This window comes from Microtus pennsylvanicus, chromosome 4 (genome assembly GCF_037038515.1).
Source record: "Microtus pennsylvanicus isolate mMicPen1 chromosome 4, mMicPen1.hap1, whole genome shotgun sequence".
In the NCBI taxonomy this organism is placed as follows: Eukaryota; Metazoa; Chordata; class Mammalia; order Rodentia; family Cricetidae; genus Microtus; species Microtus pennsylvanicus.
The window spans coordinates 46,143,984-46,167,988 of NC_134582.1; the positions used below are offsets into that span (position 1 = coordinate 46,143,984).

The 24,005-nt window shown below is 44.8% G+C and overlaps 1 long non-coding RNA gene across 1 annotated transcript in view; it reads right to left on the minus strand.

The window, feature by feature from the left end:
• The window catches only part of LOC142847825 (uncharacterized), a 55,535-nt gene that overhangs the window by 22,260 nt on the left and 9,270 nt on the right, over window positions 1–24,005 (minus strand). Inside the window, exon 2 of the long non-coding RNA XR_012910307.1 lies at window positions 15,375–15,592. This is a non-coding gene — a long non-coding RNA (uncharacterized LOC142847825). The remainder of the gene's footprint in view (window positions 1–15,374; window positions 15,593–24,005) is intronic.

Consider the following 24,005-nt stretch of genomic DNA (forward strand, 5'->3'; position numbering starts at 1 on the left):
ATCTTTTGCCTTCTTCTGGCTTCTTTGGATACCAGGCATGTACATGTTGCACATACATACATGCAGGCAAAACACTCACTCGCATAAAATAAATATAAATATTAAAAAAAAATTTCTCTAGGCTGCTCCTATGGTCTCTGGGAAGAGAAATCTTAGTCAAAGGGGGAAAGGTCTGATGCCAAGGATCCCAAGCAGGAACCTGAGCTGTATCCCAAGAATAGGAAATTATGAGAACACGTGCAGTCTGCCTTCCCCCATGCTTCAAAAGCTCCTAATGTCTGAAATGCCAAGAGTGAGTCAGACCCACCCTAGGAGGGGGATCTTTTCCAATCAGTATCCCAATCTAAATGCATAAGCCAACCCCCCACAGCAGGGAAGGAAAAAGAAGAGAGTACTATTGACCTCTCAAAACCTGGTGCAAACAGGTAAGCCTTACCCTAAGAGTTGATAGGAAAATATTCCCTGGAGAGTACACCCACTCTTCCAGAGAGCCAAGGCAAAACAAGATGATAAAGGCTTGACTCGAATATTGTCAGAGTCCATTCACTGGATGTGTTTCTGTGAACCCCAGGTCCCTGCCAGCTTTTCCACTTAACTCAGATGGAAGGCAGGCCTCATCAGTTCTGTATGCCCAAGGTCCAGCTCTTATAGACACAAGTTCACTGGATTTAGGTTATGCTTAATATACTTGGCATAGTCCATTGAAGTCAAATTCAAGTCCCTTATCCCCTCTGTGGCTCAGTTTCCTCTCCTGAGAAATGGCTGCACTTATAGCAGCAACCTCTTAGGGTGACTATATGAGTTATTCCTTCACAAGCAGTTAGTACAGTGCCCAGCACACAATGGAAGAAAAATCATGACTGTTACTGTATTATTCTTTCTAAATTAGTCAAGAGTTAAAAGGAAAAGCAATCTTTTCATAGTGTGTTACACTGCTTTGTGATTAAAAAACAAAAAACAACTGGTCTTGGGGAATGACTGAGTCAGTAGGGTACTTGCTGTGCAAACAGGAGGATATGAATTCAGAGCCCCAAAACTCACTTAAAAAGCTAGTCAGATGGTATATGCCTACAACCCCAGTACTTGGGGATGGTGATGAGCATACAGATCCTGGGGGCTTGCTGGCCAGTCAGTCTAGCAGAAATGGTGAACTCCAGGCTCAGTAATAGATCCTGTCTCAGATAATAAGGTACAGAAACAACTGGGGATGACATCCCAATACCAACATCATAGGTGAGGCACTTATTAGACTGGGGTGGACAAAAGCATAGCACAGAGTCAGTAGAGTAAGGCTAACATCTGAAATGGAGACCTCGGTATAAACTGATACCCACTCCTGAAGGCTCACATTCTCAGGGGCTAAGATGCAGTCAATGTCAGCCTTGACAACGTAAAATGGAGACAGGAACAAGAACATCAAACACCCAGAACGCTTCTGTGGAGTACAGGATTAGTTTCAGATATATCCCCTGGATGAAGACCATGTATTAGACAAATTTCAAAAAGGCCTGCATCATGAACTAGAGAGAGGGCTTGGTTAATAACACCTGTTGCCGAGCCTGACAGAGTTCAATTCCTGAGACTCAGATGGCAGAAACAGAGTACATGCTAGTCAAAGGCTCTACCACTGACACATCCCAGGCTCTTCCCCAACTCAGTAACTTATATAGTCATTTTAAAAGACTGATTTTTACCATTTTTAATTATGTGCATATGTGTGTATCTGTGTACATGGGTGTGAGTGCACAGGCCCATGGAGACTAGAAGCCTCTGATGGCCCTAGAGCTGGAGTTGTAGTAGCCACCGTATATGGGTGCTGGGAGCAGAACTCAGCCCTCTGAATGAGCAGTACTTGCTCTTAACCACTGAGTCATCTCTCCAGCCTCCGCAAAAGTATTTTTTTTAAATGTCCAGGTTTCTTAATACAAGAACCGAGGCCTGCCAGACCATAGTGGCACACATTTTTAATCCCAGCACTCGGAAAGCAGAGGCAATGGATTTCTGTAATTTCGAGGCCATTCTGGTCTACAGAGCAAGCTCAAGGGCAGCCAAGGCTACACTGAGAAAGTTCTGGATCCGGTTCTTACACTGCTGCTGTCTGCCGGGCTAAGTCCTCACTCAGCAGTGCCGACAGCAATCCTTGCTGTTTCCTCCGCCAGCAGCCCAATGAGAATCACCCTGTGGCAGAGCCCAAACTGTAGAGCATCTCAACTCCGGGGAGCCATGAGACTGGTGGAGGGCAGACTTTGAACAAGGCATCATTTCCTGGGGAGCCACTTCTCCTCAAAGTGACTTCCATGAAAACCCAAGGGAGACTTCAGTTGTAAAGAGGTCTTCCTCAGATTTCCAATATGGCTAACCACACTGACCACTGGGCGGACGGTGCTAGGTGGCTTTGGGCATTGTGCCACATGGGCAGCTGGTGTGACAAGAGCCACACTGCTCAGTGCAAGCCCGCGAGCAGAGGTCCTTGCAGTTCAGCTAATGCCTTATTGCTACTCAGAAGGAAGTATCTAGGGGAGCTTCCTGTCACCCTGGGTCCCCAGAACTAATGACCTGAAGCACTGGTCTTGCTCAATAGAGTGAAGCTTGCAAAGAGAAATTCCAACAGTGTGTGCTCAGCCAGTCTCCTGAGACTTATCCATGCCATCTAGCCCACAGCTTAAACTTCCTTGTTTGTGACTTGTTTTTCTTGCCCACCAAGCCAGCGTCTGCACTGTTTCTACTGGCCTAACTAAAAAATAAAAATAAAAATCTCGGTGAAAAGTGAAGGATATGTTGAGCCCTGTGTTCTCAAGACAAGGCAGAGTAATATTTGAGCAGAAAACCCAGGTTGTATGTAGGTAAAGGGAGGCTGGGAATGCAGTGAGCAAACTGGTCTCGGCAGCCCAAGCCTGCTTTCAGCCGGCAGGCATGGACGTACCCATCCGCTAGCCAAGGAAAAGGAGTCCGCAAGGGCAGTTGTGTTTTCATACTCCATTACCTCCGAGTGCTGCGCAAAACAAGAAACACGGGGCATTGTGTATAAAGTACAGGACTGAAGTACAGCGTGTCTCTGCTCCCCCAAAGGGGAAAGAGAGCCCATCTTTAGGAGTCTGTGGTCTCCTAAGGTCCTCATAGCTAGACTATCTTTTTTTTTCTGTTTGGAGACAGGGTTTCTCTGTGTATCCCTGGCTGTCCTGGAACTCTCTGTAGATCAGGCTGATCTTGAACTCAGAGGTTCACCTCCATCTACCTCCCAAGTGCTGGGATTAAAGTCCTGTGCACCAGACTTGACTGCCTTCATATAACCCACAGGTCTAAGAGACTCAGCACGCTTACCAAGGAGACCACCCTTAGAGTGCTGGACCGAGTTGGTGCTAAGTCCTTAGGAGACTCCTGACGGCCATTCTCACTGTCTTTGTGAAGTTGTCCACTGAGTGCCACCAGAGAGAACTCACCAACAAGTCCTTTACAACTAACAACATTGTTGCTATTGCTAATGCTGTGTTTAAAGACTATTCCTTTAATGCAAAAGGGCCTAAATGTTTTTTTTTTTTTTTGATTTTTGAGACAGGGTTTCTCCGTAGCTTTTTTGGTTCCTGTCCTGGAACTAGCTCTTCTAGACTAGGCTGGCCTCGAACTCACAGAGATCCTCCTGCCTCCACCTCCCGAGTGATAGGATTAAAGGCATGTGCCACCACCGCCCGGCAAAAGGGCCTAAATGTTAACACAGCTTGAAAATGGACAGATGCAGGTTCTGAATCAGGCTCAGCTAGCTACTATGTCAACAGACCAGGAAAGTAATTTCACTTTCTCTCTCCTCTGGGACTGCTATAGCTTAAGGAAGATGATGTCCACAAAGCACTCAAATAAGGTCCGATTAGACACTAGCACTTGTCACTGACCCTGAGTGACAAGATGCATGTAACCGGTACCTGCTGAAAGAGTGGTGGTGCCAAGGTTATGCATTTTTTAATCTTTTAAATTTTATTTATTTGTGTGAGTAGTGGGGGACCTTGAAGAAGTTGGTTCTCTCTACCATACGGTCCTGGGGCTCAGACTCAGGTCGTCAGGCTTGGTGGTAGCACATTCACTCACTGAGCCATCTCCTCCATAGTTTTTGTTTGTGCATAGGAGGCCACATGATACATGGAAGCAAGTGAGGCTTTTGACCAGAGTCCCGAGAGACCACAGCACGACCTTATAGCTTCTGTAAGTTTCTGTCTCCCATGGATATTGCCATGTGCCCCGAAGGACTGTGAAGAAATCAGAAATTAATCTGTGAGACTCTCAGAACCAGGAACTGCAACAGTTGTTCAGTGAAGCAGCCACTGCAGAGGAGCCCAGGCTCCCGTCTCAGACCACTGGGACTGGATCTCAGCTCCACCAGACCTTTGCTGCCCAGAGACATGCTGGCCCTTACACGTCTACTTATCCATACGGCAATGATAACAAGAAGGCTTACCTCACAGAGTTGCTCTTAGGACTAAATGAGTTTGCATATAAAAGCGGCCAACATATGTAACTAATCAGCAAATATTTGCTCTATTATTTAGCTAGTATTTATTATTTAATAAAAGAACTACTTAATATTTAATATAAAAAATGAAACAAAAACACTGGCCTGAAACTTTTTGTTCTAATAACTTTAATATAGGAATTGATAGCATCTAGGTCTCTAAACCCAGGTTTCATAGAAACTGAGAAATGAAGCCTGTCCAGCCCAGAAGTTCTACATAGTTCCAAATTCCACCATCAGGTCAGCAGGCCATGTTCTGTACCTTTCAGGAGCTGACAAAATGGGTTAGGAAGACCTTTCCCTTCTCTGGGCTCAAAGGCAAAGATCCACCACAATTTTTAGTGATTCTGACTCTACAGCAGTGTTCTCAGAGGAACGTAATGTGGAGCCTTGAAGAAGGTTTGGTAAGCTCTGGAGACATAACCAAGAGCCTCTGCGGCAGCTGGCAGCTGGAGCACAGGGAAGCCGCTGAACACGCGGCAATGCCGCAGGAAAACACCCATAAAGCATTTCTGGTAGAGGGGTCAGTAATGCTGAGAAACCTGCCCTACAGGAAAGCTGCTGTAACCAATATACAATGGTGCCCACGAGATAACAGCCCGCTGTCAGACACATACAAAGGACATGTGCATGGAAGCGAGAACTGCCCAGGAAAAAACATGAAAATGAATGGCGATGGTGGGGTATCTGGAGCATAAGTGGAATTTTTTAAAGTCCTGGGGCTATTATTAGTATGTTATGAGACTGAAGATAGTGGGAGCTGGAACTCATGGGATATGAATGCCCCCAGCTACACCTCTGAGCTCAGATTCCTCAGACATTCATGACTGCTGGCGTCTTAACAATGCTCTCAGACCAAAAATGAGTAAGGGAAGGAAGGAAGTGTTCAGTGTTTTCTGCAAAATCAAGCTGGGTTTAACAACTTGAAAAGGCTCCTCCAGTTTCCCTCTGCGCTGTCCTACATTACATTACTCGTCCTCTCTCTGCATATTTTTAGATTTTTTGAGACAGGATTTTTCTATGTAGCCCTGTTTGCCCCAGAGCTTGTCATGCAGAGCAGGCTGCTTCTGCCTCTGCCTCCCTATGCTGAGATTAAAGGCATGCACCACCATGCCCAGCTAATTGCTCATTTTAAGATCACTTTCAAATAGTTACCAGGGAATCTGATGGTCAGTTAAACTGGACATGATCTACCATGGTGCTTTTAGATCAGTGAAAAGGATTCTATAACTAAAGGCAAGGTTATAAAACTCTGAATGAAGACAGCAGAGTGAAGGACAGAAACCTAATTCCAACTTGGAGGTAACTACAGTCATATAAAGACCAATGCCACAGACCCCATGGGAAAATGCAAAGCCTTCCCCATTCCCAGGCTCAGTATGGCAAAAGCCTTTCTCTGGTCCAAGTGTGAATGCTTAGGAAAATTGACCAGTGTGTGCAAAAACTACCAGCTATTGCTTTTTCCTCCAGATGTTTACAAAGACTAGCCAATTCCTCTCAATGTGCTGTATACAATAACCACGCCGAGGTTCCAGGTTGTGTGGTAGTTGGAGCCATTATATCAGAGTGTACTCAGTCCATCTGACCACAGCATTGCTGTATATACTTCTGTCTTTTCTTCATTCCCAGTCAGGATATGACCACAGAGAAGTCACAGGGACTACCTCTATCCAGCCAGTCAGAGAGGGGTAAAGGATATCTCAAGCAACACAGAGGAAACGGTATTTGTAAAAGCTCAGTAGGAATGGGTGCCTGGTGAGACCAAGGAACAAAAACATCCTGAAGCAGGATAGACCAGGACAGGTCTCGGTCTTTTTGAATGCTGGCTATTACTCTAAGATTAGAAAAGAATTTGAGGGAAGACTTAAATGCTGTTTTATAGTCACCTCCTCCCACCTGTCACACACAAGTCCAGGCATTGGGTGGAGCCCCCACCTTAGGAGAGCAACGGAACACTGCAAGGAGGAGGAAGAGGGCTTCCTTCCACATCCAGGACCAGCAAGTTTCTCAGGTGGAGAGGAAGTTTCCAAGATGGCCGTAAGGATGAGCTAGGGTCGGAGCCTCTACCAAGTGCTACAAACCTGGGAAGAGCCCATAAGCAATCTGTCTTCTTCCAGTTGAGAGGCCAGAGCAGACTGTCCTGGTGGTCACCAGGAGCTTCATGTCTCCTTTCTAGCAAAAGGATGTGTCCAGACCCTATGACATGCCCAGATACGATCTTAAGAGATGCTGTCTAGGCCTATATAAGACCCAGGAGAACTTTCCCAAAGGATTCTACTACTATACCATTTGAGCACTGGCACACTTGAACTGATGTCCCTGGATAGGAGTTAAGAGATAGGAAGGCAAGGGCCAGAGAGATGGCTCAGTGGTTAAGAGCACATAATGCTCTTCCTGAGGACCTGAATTTGAGCCATCAGAGGGATCTGACAACCTCTGGCCTCTGTAGGTACTCACACTCATGTGCACAGACCACTCCCCATACAAATAACTAAATAATAAAAATAACTCTTTTAAAGAGAAAGAGAGAGGGTGTCTTCCCAGAGTAGCAGAGATGTGATCGAGGGAAGAATTTTAAGGATCCTGAACATGATAAACTAAGGATCCACTACAAAGGGTAATTTGCCCAGCAGCCAACTCTTGCTATTGAGAAAGGGACCAGGATGAGCTAAGAGGCCAAGGAGGAAGCAGTGCTGGAGGCACAAGGCACACCAAGCGCAGCCCACAGCCAGATCTGGAGTAGGAAGGCAACAATGGAGTAAGCAGAGTCCAAAGGAACTGGCGGCCTATCCTGGAGGGGGTGGAGCAGTCAAGGCAGTGTCTACAGAGAGCAGGCTACAAGCCAGATACTGCTATCAGATGCCTGCTTTGCCCCTGCCAGCTCGCATCTTCACAAACCAGCTTCTTCGCGAGGCTCCACCTTCTACAGGTTTAACTGTCATGCCGATGAAATGATAAGGATATGTATGCAGCATTCAGCACCAAGCCTGATGCATGATGTAGCCCAGTAGGCTGAGACCAAATAAGACCAGAGGAAAAGGGAGGCCTGAGAGAGGAGTGCACAAGACACCCGAAGGTCCAGCAGTGACCCTAGCATGAAGGAGCCCCTGCTGGGTGTGGTGGCACAGGCTTTTAGGCCAGCCTAGTTTACATAGTAAGACCCTTTCTCAAACAACAACAATGAAAACACACACAAGGCCTAGCCTTCAAGGAGCTTATATTACATGGGGGAAGGGGCAGCCATGAACCAGTAAACAGTGTCAGAAAGGGAAACAGGTGGACAGACAGGGACACTAGGGCTAGCTGAGTACTGTACACAAAGGACTAAGGGAGAAAGAAGCAATTGGAAGGCCTTTCTAGCCATAAAAGGTCAGCAAGAACCGAGAGAGAGCAAGGTTATCTGGCAGAAGAAGCCTGGGGGATGGGAACAACCTGTGCAAAGGGTCTGTAGTGAGGCCTGGCAAGTGCCCAGGGTGGCCCCAGAAGGGGAGAGCAAGCAGCAGGCTGAGAAGTGGCAGCAGCCAGCTCAAAAAGCTGGGTACCCTGCAAGGACCCTGGCTTTCACCTAAATAAAATGGAAGCTACTTAGGGGTCTTGGTAGGGAATACACATCAGGGGTACCAGGGAGGAAGGCCAGCTAGAGCTATGATTACAGGTGAGGTGACTTGGGACTACTCCCTTTTCCCCGGGCCAGTGGATCCTGTAGGGTGATGGGGAACCAGCAACTAGTCTTCCCTCCTGTTTTGAGCACTCCCTGCTCTTCCCCACTTCTGTTCACCTACAAACAAAAGTTACACTGCCCACGGATGTGTCATATGCTGTGGAGGGCGCATTCCTTTATTTATTTTTACCATGGGCCTATAATCCCATTTTTACAGGATAGGAAGCTGGCGTCCACAAACTAGATAAATGCTACTTGGAGTACTAAATCAATGTGGCTTTTGGTGTCACGACTCAGTGTCCTTGCTGAGACATTCTGTCATCTGACACCTGGCAAAAAAAAAAGACTGTCCAGGCTGGAGAGGCTTCTCCGGAACGAGCAGTTTCCGTTAACAGAAGGCATGAAAGCTCTCGCCATGCAGGCTGCAGCCCCACACCCAGGATGATCAGCCAGCGATGTCCCTTCTCTCCTCACACTAACTGACGAAAGCAGGCGAGACCTCAAGAATGGAGCACACGAAGAGAAACACGCATCTCCATCACTCCCCACAGCTCTGACTCACTTTTTATTAGCCTGGAAAGGCAATCCCAGAAAATACACTCCCTTTCCTTCCCTCAGATTACAAAGGACCGAAATGGGGTCAATGTGAGGTTCCCAACTTAGAAACCTAATTCCAGGGCCAATTGGGTTTTGTAGTTCCACATGGCATCCCAAAGGATAGTGCTGTAAATAGAATCCTTTTTAAATAAGTACTCTGTCAGATACCATAGTCCTGTCCTAGAAGACTACATATAAAACCAGGTCTTGTGGTTACAGCAAGGGAAGGGTGGCAGAAAGAATGGGGAGGGCCAGACACCCGCAAATTCACAACCACCTTTGGAAACATTTCCATTCACCCAACACATATTTAGTGAGTGCATGTATGTGCATGTAGAACTGACATGCACATACACATCTGTGTACAACATGTACTTAGCCCTTTTCTAGAAGAGACAAAAGAGGAAAAACTGCCTTTTTAAGACTTCCAAGTGGAGGCAGGGCACAGTCAAAGACCAGGGAGTTTAAGAAACTCGCCTGGATTTTAGTATTAGTAAGGGAATACGAGTCTAGTTTATCAGATGCTGATTTATTTCTGTGTCAGGAAACTAATAGCTCCCATGGTGGTGCACGCCTTTAATTTCAGGGTTTGTGATGCAGAGGCAGGAAGGATCTCTGAGTTCAGGGCCAGCCTGGTCTACACAATGAGTTCCAGAATAGCCAGGGTTAGTTACATGGTGAGACTCTATCAATCAATTAATCAATCAATCAAGAGAGGGAGGAGGAAGAAAATAAGGAGAGGGAGGAGGAAGAAGAAAAGGAGGAAACTACTGGTCTATTAATTACGAGATATTTTTGTTTTATGTTTGTGTTTTGAGAGACAGATTAGAGAGAGAAAAGGGTAAAAAAAATAATTTCCATTGGTGGGTGCTTCAGAATTTCTGGCAGATCTGTGTTGGATATCCAGAGCACAAGGAGGAAATGCGCTTGGCTTGAAATCAAAGCCCACTGTCTTAGTCAAAACTCTTAGCCAGGAGTTATGATTCACGCCTTGCAATCCCACCAAGCAGGTGGAGAACCAATGCCTCAAGTCTGAGGAAGCCAGCCTTGGCTACAAAGCAGGACCTTGTCTTAACACAACCAATCCTTCCCAAACAAAAGGACTCACTAACCTTGGCAAATCCCTAGTGGTTCTGAGGCATCAGTTTCTCTAAAAAGAGGGAGTTGGCTTAGTAAGAAATGATAAATGGGTCCATGTGAAACTCAAACTTAATAATGACTGCCTAGCATGCTTGGGTGAGGACTCAGAAGTCGAATCCACGCACAACAGAAAGATCAATATGGATTAGTGATGTTTGCTGTGACTCAGAACCTGAGCAGCCCTGCTGCTGTGATTACCCTGGGGTCACATGAGCAGGACTCTTCCTCTCTCAGCACTGACGTACCTGAGCAGGAGTCATTTAATCTAGTGAAGATTAAAAACCCTTTTCATGATCTAACAGTTACAGAACTCTCCTTAAAAACAGAGTGCCTATTTTTCAGTAGCCTTGGCAGGCCTCAAATGTGAGCCTCCTGTCCCAGCTGCTCAGGCAGTCAGAATGGCAGACATCCACCACCAGGCCTGGTACCTGTTTTCTGATACAAGATTAGAGAAACTGTTATGTTCAGTTTTTCACCCAACTGTTTCTACTATTGCATGTTCATAAGAATTTACATCTGTGCGGGGTTCACCTGCCACTGCCAGAACTGTGTTTCCAAAGACCTCCCATCCTGCAAAATGACGCCACCATCCCTCCCCAATCAAGGAGGGTTTACTTCCTCTCCCTTGGAATGGAATATACACTAGAGAGCTGTGACTGCTTTGACTAAAAGAGTGAATGAAGGCAGGTATAAGGGTGTATGCCTGTAATCCTAACACTCAAAAAGGAGAGGCAGGAAGATTGCAGGTTGAAGACCACCTGAGCTACATATACATAGCAAAAAGCCTGCCTCAAAGAGTATGGAAGAGAGAAATATCGTTTGAGGGACAAAATGAACATTACAGACTATTGCACTGGGATTAAATGTGGTTTGGGGAAATCTGGGTGATCTGTACCACTTTTGCAATGTTTACATACATCTGAAATTATTTTAGGATCAAGTTAAATGAGTATTTTGTTTATTTTTAAAGGAAGATTTGGGACCTAACCACCCTGAAGCTTCCCACGAAGGGAAGGAAGGGAAGGGGAAAGCAGAGGGAGAGACACCCTGCACCCAAGTGTTTCAAACCACTCAGCTAAGATGTTTGGTCGGTGACTACTTATGGAGTTCTTGTTAAAATGAATCAGAAGTACAAATTCCGCCCAAACTAAAAAGCTTGACAGACAGAATATGGCTGAACTGAATGAAATCTTTAAGGAAACTGAAGAAGTCACGCACAGCGAGTGAGAGTGGAGAGCCCAAGGCTGGAGGGAAACACAAGAACAAAGGCCTCTGGGTCCAGACTTAACAACAGAATCTTCTTAGCAGCCTCATAGCCAGTCTGCCCCCATGCTTCTCTCCCTCTCAGCCTCTTGAAGGGACACCGAAGAGGAGCAGATGCACCTCTTCTTCGCGGTGCAGGGTAAATCAAACCAAAGCACGACTTTATTTTGATGCAAAGTTAGCGGGAATGTTTATGAAACTTACTACAGGACAGAAAGGGTGCAGTGGTGCCTGGCATGGCTGTGCAGGTCTCTAATCCAGCATTTGGGAAACCAGGGAATTAATAAATTCAAGGTCATCCTCAGCGACACAGTGAGTTTGAGGCTAGCCTGGACTACATGAGGCCCTGTCTCAAAACACAGGTAGGGGTTGCCAGAGAGCAAGCACACTGTTATTATGGTCTGTATCGCGCAGAAAAGAGCTGAACTAACCTTTCCTACAAAGTTCTATTGAAATTACAATTATAATCTTTAATTTAATTGCTCAGCTGACCAAAACTTTCACTGGTAGCAGAAAGCCTTAAATTCTGGCCAGCAGGATCTGGCTGCCACAGCAGTCTCATATGTGATTCTGTGCGGGGTTGTTCCCATTCGAGGCTAAGTGTGGTGTCTCGAGCTTCCCTTCATCCCGCACCCCTGCTCTTATTCATCTTCCCAGGAATCCTGAACATATTTCAGGGTTCCTTCCCTCTGTGTTGTAGGAGGGCTTCTGCTCCCTGAAGCCTCTGCTCCCACACCCCTTTTTATCTTGGAAGCTGTCTTTCCTCGGGGGAGGGGGGTCTCTGTTGCTCATTAGTGATAAGGGCTGAGGTTCTGTCACAGGTTCACTTACAGACTGGAGGAAAACAGTGAGGCTACTTGAATATGGGCGCTGAGGAGCTAAGCTGGACATAAGATGAACAATAAGTGAGTCCATTCGTGTACATACGGGAGGAGGAAGTTCTCCTGGAGATGTGGCAGAGGTGATGACAGGTTTCATGCAGATGTTTTATTTTGATCTGCAGATGTGTAGGGCAGGATGGGGCAAATTGGGAATGAGGGGTGAGTGTGAAACAGAAGTAACAGGTCTAGTCCACATAGAAACTACTTCAATGATAGATTTTTTTTATTTTTATTTTTGCTGTATGTATGTCTATGTACCATGTGCATGCCTGGTGTCTGCAAAGGACAGAAGGGGATGTTGGATTCCCTGGAACTGGAGTTACATACAGATGGTTATGAGCTGACATGTAACTGTTGGGAATGGCACCTGGGTCCTCTAGAAGAGCAGCCAGTGCTCTTAACTGCTGAGAGTTCCAAACCCTCAATGGTGGACTGTTTAAACTAATGTTGTTATTGGCTGAGATGCCTGGTAGTCTTGGATATGAATCTATTTAATTCATGGGAGAGAATACGAACAACAAAATTTATCTCCTTCCAGGACTGGGAGCTAGTCGACCCAATGACGAGAGATGCTACAGAGTGGTTCGTGCAGGCAAACCAACACTCTATTCGTCAAAGTGAGACCATCTTGGACATCCTGGACCCAGCCACACTGACAGCTGGGTTAAATCACACAAGTGACCCCACAAGAGATAACGTGAAATAAAAGAATCTCCCTGCCTGCCAACACACAGAATAATAATACAACCACTGTTTTAAGTCAGTGAACTTTGGGGTGTACCGTCATTAAGTTAAAATATTACCTCGCTAAGCCTCAGACTCTACCTCTGCAGCGTGGGGCTGATGTTACAGGTTTGTGTCAACACAACACGAGGCTGACAGTGAGCACAATGCACAAGAAATACTTGTTATAGTTAGGAAAAGTCGTGAGAGATCCTAAACACAAGTTGCAGGCACGCCCTTTGGGAAGCCTTATTCCCACAGGTACTTCCATTTATGTGATTTCCAAAGGTTAGGCTTCTGAGACAGATAAAAGGTTTTGTTTTGTTTGTTTGTTTTTAGTTTGGGTCACAATTTCTTACTAAAAATCTCTTTATTATTTATTTGTGTGTGTGCACACCCCACAGCTCAAGTATATGAAGATAAACGGACAGCATGCAGGCGTGGGTTCTGGGTGTCAAACAAGCTGTCAGGTTGGCAGCAAGCTCCTTTGCCCATGGAGCCATCCTGCAGACCCTTTAGTACAAGCCTGAAAAATGAACTATGTATCATAAACAGATGACCAAAGAAAGTTCTTAGGTTAGCTACTTGGCCACCCACGAATCACATGCATATTAAGCCCTTAATAATTACCAGAAGTCGATTAAGAATGGCCTCCTTCCTTTGAAGGAGGAACCTTTTCCACCTGTGCAGCTATTAACAGAAGGAACTGAGTACACACTTGAATTTCAGTAGGAAGAGCTGCAGGAGATAAACCTAAAATCTTCTAACTGGAGACGAAAGGCTTAAATTTCCATGTGAAGCTCGGATACTTTAATAGGACAGCATATGATCTGACTGGATATCTCAGACACACGGCCAAGAATGAGGAGTGAACCAGTTCCCCAAAGGTTCCCTCTGTAATGAACGCCTCCCCCAGAGTGCGAGTCACAGACGGGGCCCCACCTGAGAAAAGCTGACCAGCTGGCAGTACCTGCTTTGTTTGGGCACACAACGAATGCAGGTAGTTAATGATTCACAGTTGCAGGGAAGGATGTTAAATAGCTTCCAGCTGCATTTGTGAATTATGATTGCTAACACTAAACTAAGAGTCCTTTAATCTTAGGAATAAAGAAGCTTTCTTTTCTCAAAATGGCTGACATCAATACTAATTAAATGAACAAAAGAGAATCAAATCGGCATTTTCTGCATGAAGTTCACCAAACCTAGGACATGCTTGCTCTAGACAAACTGAATATTCTAAATTCTAAAATCATCAAATGCACACTAGAGGGTAGGCCTGGAAATGGCACAGATGACCACGAGTGCCCTGGGTGAAGGATGAGGTGCTGGACAAGCACTGGGCAGAGGCTACCAGACAAGCCGGACCCTAGGCTAATTCCTTTCCATAGCCCAGTAAAGTGCAAACCCCTGACCGGACACATTGGAGAGTGTATATCTGGATTAACCCTAAAGCGTGCCAGGCAGGAGGTCTCTCTGGGGCAGAGCACTTGTCTAACATACACAAGGCCCTAGAGTTTTGCTCCTGGAATTACTGCAAGGATTAAATGCTGATGGACATAAAGCTTTTGGGAAACCATTTGGCATAAACCAAGCAGTTGGTAAAATTAATTATTTTTAAAAGCTGAAACAGCTATGAAAGCAGCTATTCCACAGACCAGAGGCTTATAAATAGCCACGAGACATGTATGCAGCACAATGCTTCTCACCATGTTTTATTTCTAACCCTGCACTGACCGACAGCTTTTGTGAAGTGTGATTACATGCTTGACTGTAGGGAATATCAAATTATTCTTTTTTTTTAAAGCATTTGCTCTCATTTTCTGTCCTCACAGGCCACTAACAGTTCACTGTCAATAAGTGAATTGCCTTGAGTCGCACTGTTCTCGCATACACGAAGGACTCAGAACAACTGCACTCTCTAGTCGTAGACTAAACAGACTTAGGAAAACCATCTCCAGCAAGCAGGATGACTTGAGGGCCAACAAGCTAACAGATAAAATACCCCAATAACAAAACAAAACAAAACAAAACAAAACAAAACACAACTGCAAGAGAGAGAGATACCAGTTGGTATTTTCCCCATCAGTGCTGTAGGACAGTGGTTCTCAACCTGTGGGTCTCGACCCCTTTGGGGTCTCACACCCTGCATATCAGATATTTACGTTATGACTCATCAGTAGCAAAATCACCGTGATGAGGGAAATGGGAGGCTGGTGGGAGGAGGTGAAAATTTGTTTTTTTTTTCTTTTCTTTATCCTCCTTTTATCAATAAAAAAAAATCAAAAAAAAAAATCACCGTGATGAAGTAGAAATGAGATGATTTTACGGCATAAGGAACTGTATTAAAGGGTCTCAACATTAGGAAGGCTGAGAATCACTGAATGGGAGGTAGGCCCTAGAGAGCAAGTAGCCCAGAAGTCATCCACACAGAGGGTCCAAGGGGCACAAAGGAGAAAGGTAGAACTGACTTGGGCCTCGAGTTTCTCACTCTGAGAGTCAGCACCGAACACCAATCAGAAACCACAAAGGTCAGAATTTCTTCTTTGCCAGCACTCTCTGGTGGTGTGGCACTGAAGACACGCACATTCCCACAGTCACAGACACCCACCTGTGGTCTTAGGAGGCTCCTGAGGTCCACCCTGCCAGCCGTACTGCGGATATCCTTGATAGGGGTATCCCTGAGGAGGTGGGTAGGGGTACCCCTGAGGAGGTGGGGCTCCCATAGGCCCTATCGGCTGTTGTGGATAAGGTGGGTATGGGGCCGTTGGGCCAGGGCCCGGATATGGTGGAGGGTTCTCTGGATTCATCAGGAACCTAGCAATGCACCTAAGAGACAAAGGAAATAAAAATTATTTGCATATGAAAATCATTAGGAAACATTTTCCAGCTGATGAGATCATTTACCAAATAAATGCCTTAAAGGTGTCTCAAAGACTGGAACACCTCTGGCCGTGTCCATCTGGGTTCATTCTCACCAGAACCACAAGGCTATTCTCTTACATAACTGCGTGCCTCCCCTTTGTCTTCCTTTCTGTTCTACAGTCGGCTCTGACAATGGATCAATCAAGTCAGTTTGGGGTCACCACCATGTACCTGCCTAGTACCTGTGGTCTCTTAAATAAATGTGTTGGATGATAACCAGATCTTTTGTTTTTAAATTCCCTGAAATGTCCACGAATGTGGTGGACAGCTTTAAGAGAGTAGAAAATCTAACAGCACCATCAACCAGAATAGTAGATGCTGCTCCACTAGAAAACCCTCCAATAAACAAGGTTAGGCTACAGTAGTACTAAGTACTAAGAGCTGGCACTGCCAGCAGTGACCAGACACATCCCTGCTTTGGGTTCTGGGATAATATGGTTCTTTCCAGACCCACTGCTCTAAGCAGTGAGCTGCCCATGGAGTACACCAAGAAAAAATTTCCCCCAGGCTTCCACACTCTCGGGATTCTCTGAAAGACTCACCAGGAATCCTCACTTGTGTTCACAAGTTCCTGCCCACAGTGGTTTGTTTCTATGAGGGAGGCTACACTTCCTAGCCCCTGAGCCTGTTAAATATTCTCTTGACTGGACTTGAAGCTCTGAGGGCCAACATATTGCTTCCATCATCGCTACAATCTCCACAGTGCCTGGCACAGAGACTTCCAGATTAAAAGCAAACAAATCATAACAGGGGAACAGGCCATACTCCACATGAGTCACAAAATGGCATGAGATCTGTGATACCGGACTGCCTGACTGTTAAGCATCTCCTAGACTAATATTTAACTTTTCACCTATTTGAGTATCTTCTAACCCCAATTAAATAGTAGGAAAGAGTCAAATAATCACAACTTAGTCATCTCATTATTAATTCTTCTCCAGAATATGGAATCAATATTAAGTGATTTCCTGAAGGCCAGAGCTATGAAGGTTCCCTAGGGGTTCTGGATTAAAGTAACATATTTTTCTGGTTATCTATTTAACTTCCATATTCTTCCTTCCAAATAGTTACCAGATTCCCAGTTAGATGCCATCAGTTCTTCCTATAGCTCATGTGCTTCAAGAAAAGCTCATCTTGTCCCAGCTCCAGGAGGGAGCCTCCACGGCCAAGCCAATCATGGTCGGCATCTCCCGTTTTCATCACAAATGATTCAAGGAACCCGGAACTGAGCGGATGATAAAAGTCATTTCCTGGTCACTGGGACTGGAGTAACCAGTCTGCAGTGGTTCAGTCAGCTCTAGCATGCTTACCCAAGCTCCCCTGGCCACTAATACAGACACACAAAGTCTATGAAAACTATGACTGGCAAAATTACTGCCAGCCAATCAGCAATTGTGTCAGCCTTAAGACACAGTGGGCATTTCACACAAGCAGATCAGAAAGAAGGTGGAATTCCAGACGACTGTACAACAGATCATAAATTAAAGACTAAAGTCCAGCCTCCCTATGCTGTCTGTATAGGGTTTCTAGTCCTGGGAACCAGTGATTAGCTCATTAAGTAACAAGCGACAACGTGTAACTAAAAACACACTAGGAAGTGGGCTATAGTGGGGAGTAGATATCAGTGTGGCTCAAATTCTTCTCTTGGCAAAGGGTTGGAAGACAAAATGACTGCTAGAGTAAAGGCATAAACCTAGCGGAGGAAGGACGGGGAGAGTGAGAGGCCCTTGAAGGAAATTATAAATCAGTGTTTGTTTGGAATCAGTGTTATAAGGGAATCATCTGCATTATGCCTCCCACTTTAAAGTCTTACTTTTCCAGGGTCTGATAGGGACTCAAAAAACAACTAGTGGGGCTGTGGGGATGGCTCGGCGAGTGAAGGACTTACTGCTTTACTCAAGTGTGAGACCAGAGTTGCAATCTCCAGAACCCACATAAAGTCAGGCTCAGAAGCACGTAAATGTCTGTAATCCTGTTGTACACAGCCACAAACAACAGAGAATGTCCTCCACACACGCATCATGGCAAGTGTGTTTGTGTGTGCACACACGAATGCACACATGCACACACACACACACACACACACACACACACACACACACCTCAAGAACAAACAGTGAAAACCGTCGATGATTTTTCCCATTCTCTGACCTCTGTTATATGCCAACACGACATCCCATCCTACGCTAGGAAGCCTTTGCCCACAGTGACTAATCTGACAAGCACTGCCCGAACGTAGACATAGGGAACACTGAGCGCTTGTGCAGTTTGTTTCTTCTCTCCTATCAGGAAGGCCAATTAACCTAGAAATCAATCTCATTAACTCTCATATGCCCATGCCTTTATTATTTAGTTAGTTAGCTAGTTAACTAATTGGTTAGCTAGCTAGCTAGCTAGTTATTTTGGTTTTTCGAGATAGGGTTTCTCCATGTAACCTTGGCTGTCCTGGAACTCACTCTGTAGACCAGGCTGGCCTTAAACTCACAGAGATCTGCTTACCTCTGCCTCCAGAGTGCTGGGATTAAAGATGTGTGCCACCACTGCCTGGTTCCCATTATTTAAGTCATCAAAGTAGAACATAGTCAATGCAACTACTCTGCCTGAAATTCATTATATATGACCTAACTCCGTTAAAACTCTGTTTTAAGCTGATCCATCCAGCAAGCCTAAGCTGTAATTACCATTTTCATCCCAGGCAAAGCCAAAGGCTATCCTTCCCCAAAGACATGATTCTGAGAACAATGGGCAGTGTAGAAGAAACAACGAAGTGTGCAGAACTGCCACACTCGGAGCCTGCTGCCGCCACACTTCCTGACTACTCTCAACCCATTGTCTGTTTTCACTCCTCGCTGTCCTGTGCGCTTCTGTCCCTGAGACCACCAAAACACTATTCCAAATGAATGTGCCCTTGCCCCTCAATCACGGCTCCTTTCAGTGTATGCTTTTCTCCCTTTGTTCAAGCAACAACAAGTCTAAAGAGGAAACAAAATCATCTGTTCTTGGAGACACGCACAGAAAGCCATACGGCTCCGACAACCATGACTCCCTCCCGCATGAGCCTGCGTTCCCCAGGCAGCCATCTTATAGGAACAGAGATAGTTCTATGTTCAGTTTCTTCTAAGCAAACATGAACAAACAATAAAAACCCACTCACAATGAAAGAACAGCAAAAGCCAGAGAGAGAGAATCTAAACTGAATCAGGGGGTCTAGAGCTAGGATTTGAAAAGCAGGACTTCACTTAGGGCAAACCTATTATTGTCCAGCCACTAAAGAAACAAGCTGACCTGACCAAGATCCCCTAACACAGACACAAGAATTACAAACCATGCTGCATTCATTAGCAAAGTACTAATTTTGAATCTGAGACACTGGACTTTGTTACCTAACTGGTTTCCCTCATAAATTTGGTAAAACATGAGCCTTGCTAAAAGTAGAGCATTACTAAAGACGAATGTACACAGTATGAAGCATTAAAGACAAACTGGAGCTTCAAAGGGAAGAGCTGAAAGGGTGCCACAGCAGGATCCGGGAATAGACTAGACTGCCCACTGGTCTCCCCATCTCATTCAGGATGCACACAACACAGCCTCAAGATCACCGTCATTCTGCAGTATAATGAGATGGGCAATAGCTGTTTGGGAAAGTGGTTCACAGAGACACTATAAGGGCTCATCAAGGCCAAGAAATAAAAATATGATAGTTTTGAAAAATGCCATTGTTACAGTCTACCTGGTAGCTGCAGGCACTGCTCCTATGGGCAGTATGGTGAATACATTTCCTTCAGAAAAACTGAACAGTGATAAAAAAATTAGATACCAGCCAGGCAGTGGTGACACACGCCTTTAATCCCAGCACTCAGGAGGCAGAGACAGGCAGATCTCTAAGTTCATGGCCAATCTGGTCTACAGAGTGAGTTCCAGGACAGGGCTACACAGAAAAACCTTGTTTCAAAAACAAAACAAACCCAACACCAATACAGAAGAGGACAACAAAGAAATGACTTCTCCAGTCAACTATGGTAAGGCCATGCACAGAGAACTTCTATTTACTGCTTTATATATTAATGAATGGACAAAGATTATCAGACACTGGAGGATGAGGCCTTCAACATAAAAACCAGAAAGGGCCAGGTGGTGGTGCTGCTGCCTTTAGTCCCAGCATGTGGGAGGCGGAAGCAGGCAAGCCTCTGTGAGTTCGAGGCCAGCCTGGTCTACAGAGTGAGTACCAGGACAGGCTCCAAAGCTGCACAGAGAAACCCTGTCTTGAAAACCAAAAGCAAAACAAAAAGACCAAAAAGAGGTCGGCAGAATGGCTTGGCAGGTGAAAGAGCTTTCTTCCGGGCCTGATGACCCAAGTTCAATCCTTGGGAAAAAAGCACTGTCTTTCACAAATTGTCCTCTGACCTCCACGTGGGTACTACATAAAGCAGGGAAAAGAAATCATAATCCACACACCTATAGAAGAAAAAAGATACTCCGGTACACCCATCTCATTAGTTTATCTATTAGTGGGCTCTGTTTTCATTTCTGTGTGTATACGTAGGGGTCCAGTGCTGAAGATTCAACCCAGAGCCTCACACATGCTAGGCAAGCACTCAACCATTAATCTACACCCTTAGCTCTATGCTCTTGAAATACAACTGAATTCTGTGCGGCAGAGTTTAGGAGTTGGAGAGATGTCTCAGCTGGCAAAGAGTTTACCAGGAATACATAAAGACCTGAGTTCAATACGAGAAGCCACATAAAAAGCGGAGCACAGCAGCCATTGATGTATAATCCCAGTGCTGGGGAAGAGCAAAGGGATCCCTGGAGTTTCCTGGCCTTCTAGTCTAGCCAAAATGACAAGTTCCAGGTTGAGAGAAACTCTGTCTAAAAAATAAGATGAAAATGGACAAGAGGAGACTTTGAGACAGGCTAACAGGATGTGGAAAAAAAACTCTACTCAATGTGTGTGTGTGTGTGTGTGTGTGTGTGTGTATACACAAAACTGTCAAAGTTAAAAAGTAAAACTGGGCAGTGGTGGCGCACACCTTTAATCCCAGCACTCAGGAGGCAGAGGCAGGTGGGTCTCTGTAAATTTGAGGCCAGTTTGGTCTACAAAGTGAGTTCTAAGACAGCAAGGGCTTACACAGAGAAACCCTGTCTCAAAAAAATAACATGAAATAAACAAAGAAGACTACAAAAAGACATCAACCTCTGGCCTACCTATGTACATGCACGCACACACATATGAAGAAAAAATTTGAAAGCTATGTAGTCTGCACAATTCCACATTTTGCTAAAATAAAAATTAACAAAAATATCAATGTAATACAACAGAATAATCCTGGGCTGGAGAGAGTACAATTGTAAACAAGGTGCCATGCAAACCTGAGGAATGCCACATGTCTCCCTCTCTCCTCTCTCTCTCCCCCTCTCTCTCTCATACACCAAATTCAATTCAATTTTTATTGTAATTATCCAATTTTATTATGTTTGTTTGTGTGTGTGTGTGTGTGTGTTGTGAGCATGAGTGTACCATGACACTTATGTGAAGACGAGAGGATGACTTGTGGGAGTCGGTTCTCTCCTTTTACCATGTGGGTCCCAGGGAATGAATTTGGGTCATCAGGCTTGGTGGTAGGTGCCTGTAACTGCTGTGCCATCTTGCTATCCCCTAAATTAAACTTTTAAAAAAATTAATAGAATGTCAAGTCCTAACACAAATTACAGTACAGTGACTTAATTTAACAGAAAGGCACCTCTGCAATTCAGAAAGGAAAAGACTGTGTTCCCAATAAAATAATCTAGATTAATGGCTGTGGGGGGAGGGGTGATTCCTAGCTTTATATACAAAAATAACTCAACACGTCACAGAACTATAAATAAAAGCTAGAGCATCACACTTTTAGGAAAAAGCATGTCATATGTTCAGTTTCTCTTCTGACTCAGCAATTCTCTTCCCTGATAACCAGTTATGCCTCCCTTAACTATAGGGATGCTTCTGAGGAATCGGAATGGCTACAGAGTCCTGCTTTAACTACAGTATTCATTCTGAGGATTCCGTGGAGCTATGTCATTGGTGATTTACTTGCTGTGCAAACTACAGAATCTTTTAACAAACTACAACTCCTGCTGTATCACCACTAAGCAGTTTAAAGGGACCACTTTTTGGTGTATGCAGTGCAGCTGGTGGCCCATGTGTTCAGCATGTTCCTATATGCTGAAGGGAAGAAGCTCGATGGCCATCACAAGGCACATACCCCAGAATAGCTGTGAATTATAATTGCTCCACACTGGAAACAATCTGTGGCACAGCAGTTTAAACTATGGTACGTTTATACAGGGCAAACAACGGCCACCCAGAAATAATAAATCAAAGAACCATCACTATGGCAACCCGGTGACTCTCAGAGACAAGTGAGCACTGTCAGCCAGATGTTGTTCAAGCACCACCACTGATGTTCATTCATCTGAGGAGCAAGAGCCCCCAAGACTTCAGGACACTCAAGACAGACAGAACTCCAGAATGGCAGAAATGATTTGATCTTGAGCTGAGTCATGTTCTCATAAAAACATACAAATCCACCGAGTTGAACAGTCAAGTTTTCATATTCTACATTGTAAAGCAAACAGATAAATACATAGCTATAAGGAAAAAAATCTACCATTGTTGACTTAGATGCTGAAATCACAGGTGATTTTTAAAAATTATACTTCATGTGGCAGCCACTGTTAGTAAGCTGAGGAAATCAAGTTTTCTTCATGCTTTCTGAGATATTTATGCTGCTTGCTCTTTTTAATGACCATTTTGTCTCTTAAGACTTGGCCTCTTCTGATGAGTCAATTTTCCTTCCTATTTCCAATCTTCCCCTTATTAGCTATTATCCTGTGTCCACTGCTGTCTCTCTGCTTTGGCTTTTGTAGCTGTGACTTTTTGTGGTAACTAGGAAGATTTGGCTGGGTAAAAACACAGGGATAAATAAGATTTTTTGTGTGTGACATTCACACTTTCCCACCTTTGATCTTATTGAAGCCTGAAGTCAGGATACTTCTAGTCTAAGAATCCCTCCGGCAACTTGTATAATTGTCTTTAAAGTTGAAAAGACACGAAGACATGATCTTAACCTAAAGGCCTCCATGTCTTTCAGCTGCCCTTTTAACAGGATATTTGTAAACAGATTGTTTTATATTCTAGGCCCTTCAACTTTTTTTTGAATCTACACCATAATTTTATGTGTAGGATTGTTGAGCTTTGAAAAAAAAAAAAAAGCTCTAGAATGACTGGTTTTGCGCAGCCATCTATCTCCCTGACTTACAGCTTTCACTAAAATACTCCACGTCACTGTAACTTGGGTATGCTAACTCACATCTGCCATTTATTCAGCCCATGAAAACTTCCGGAACATCAACTGTAACTCCACTCAAGGTTCCCGCACTACTGAGACAGTGTGGACAAGACTCAGTTCCTGTTCTGACTACAGAGACAGACAGACAGCACCAGCAGCAGCACCAGCAGCAGCACCACCAGCAGCAGCAGCAGCAGCAGCAGCAGCAGCAGCAGCAGCAGCAGCAGCAGCAGCAGCAGCAGCAATCACAGACCAACCTCTAAGAGGGGACACGAAGAGCACAGCGTGCAAGAGTAGACAAGTCAGTTTCTAAGCAGAAGTGATGATCCTACTGAGAACGACTCCAACTTCACACATTAGTCAGAGGCAACAATCTGGGAAATACCAAAGAAAAAACGAAGTACATTTCAGAGCTGGACGGGGATCACTATGGCGAGAGCCTGTTGTACAGAATGAGGCTGAAGGTGAGCACCGCTGTGCTAAGGACACCACTGTGCTAAGGACAGAATTAGGATGCTCTTTTATATGCCTCCCTTTTTATAATTACCCTTTACTGCTTTCAGAAAGAATCTTAGGGCCAGGCGTGGTGGTGCACGCCTTTAATCCCAGCACTCAGGAGGCAGAGGCAGGCAGATCTCTGTGAGTTCGAGGCCAACCTGATCTATAGAGTGAGTTCCAGGACATCTTTGGCTAAGAAGATGAGAAACCCTGTCTCGAAAAACAAAAAAAAAAAACAAAAAAAAACAAAAAAAAAAACAAAAAAAAAAAGAAAGAATCTTAGAACTTTATTCACCTCTATTGAGCATCAGGGCCCGAGCTGGACAGCAGAGAAGAGTTCTAACACTAGCTTAGGCTTTAGCAACTTCTCTATTAGTCTATTATTTCCAGGAAGGAAAATCTGCGAGATTTCTAATTGCAAAGGTCTCATTAAGTGGTCCAGCTACTCAGATTAGACAAACTCAAGTTAGAAGGTCCCGGAGCCACACCTC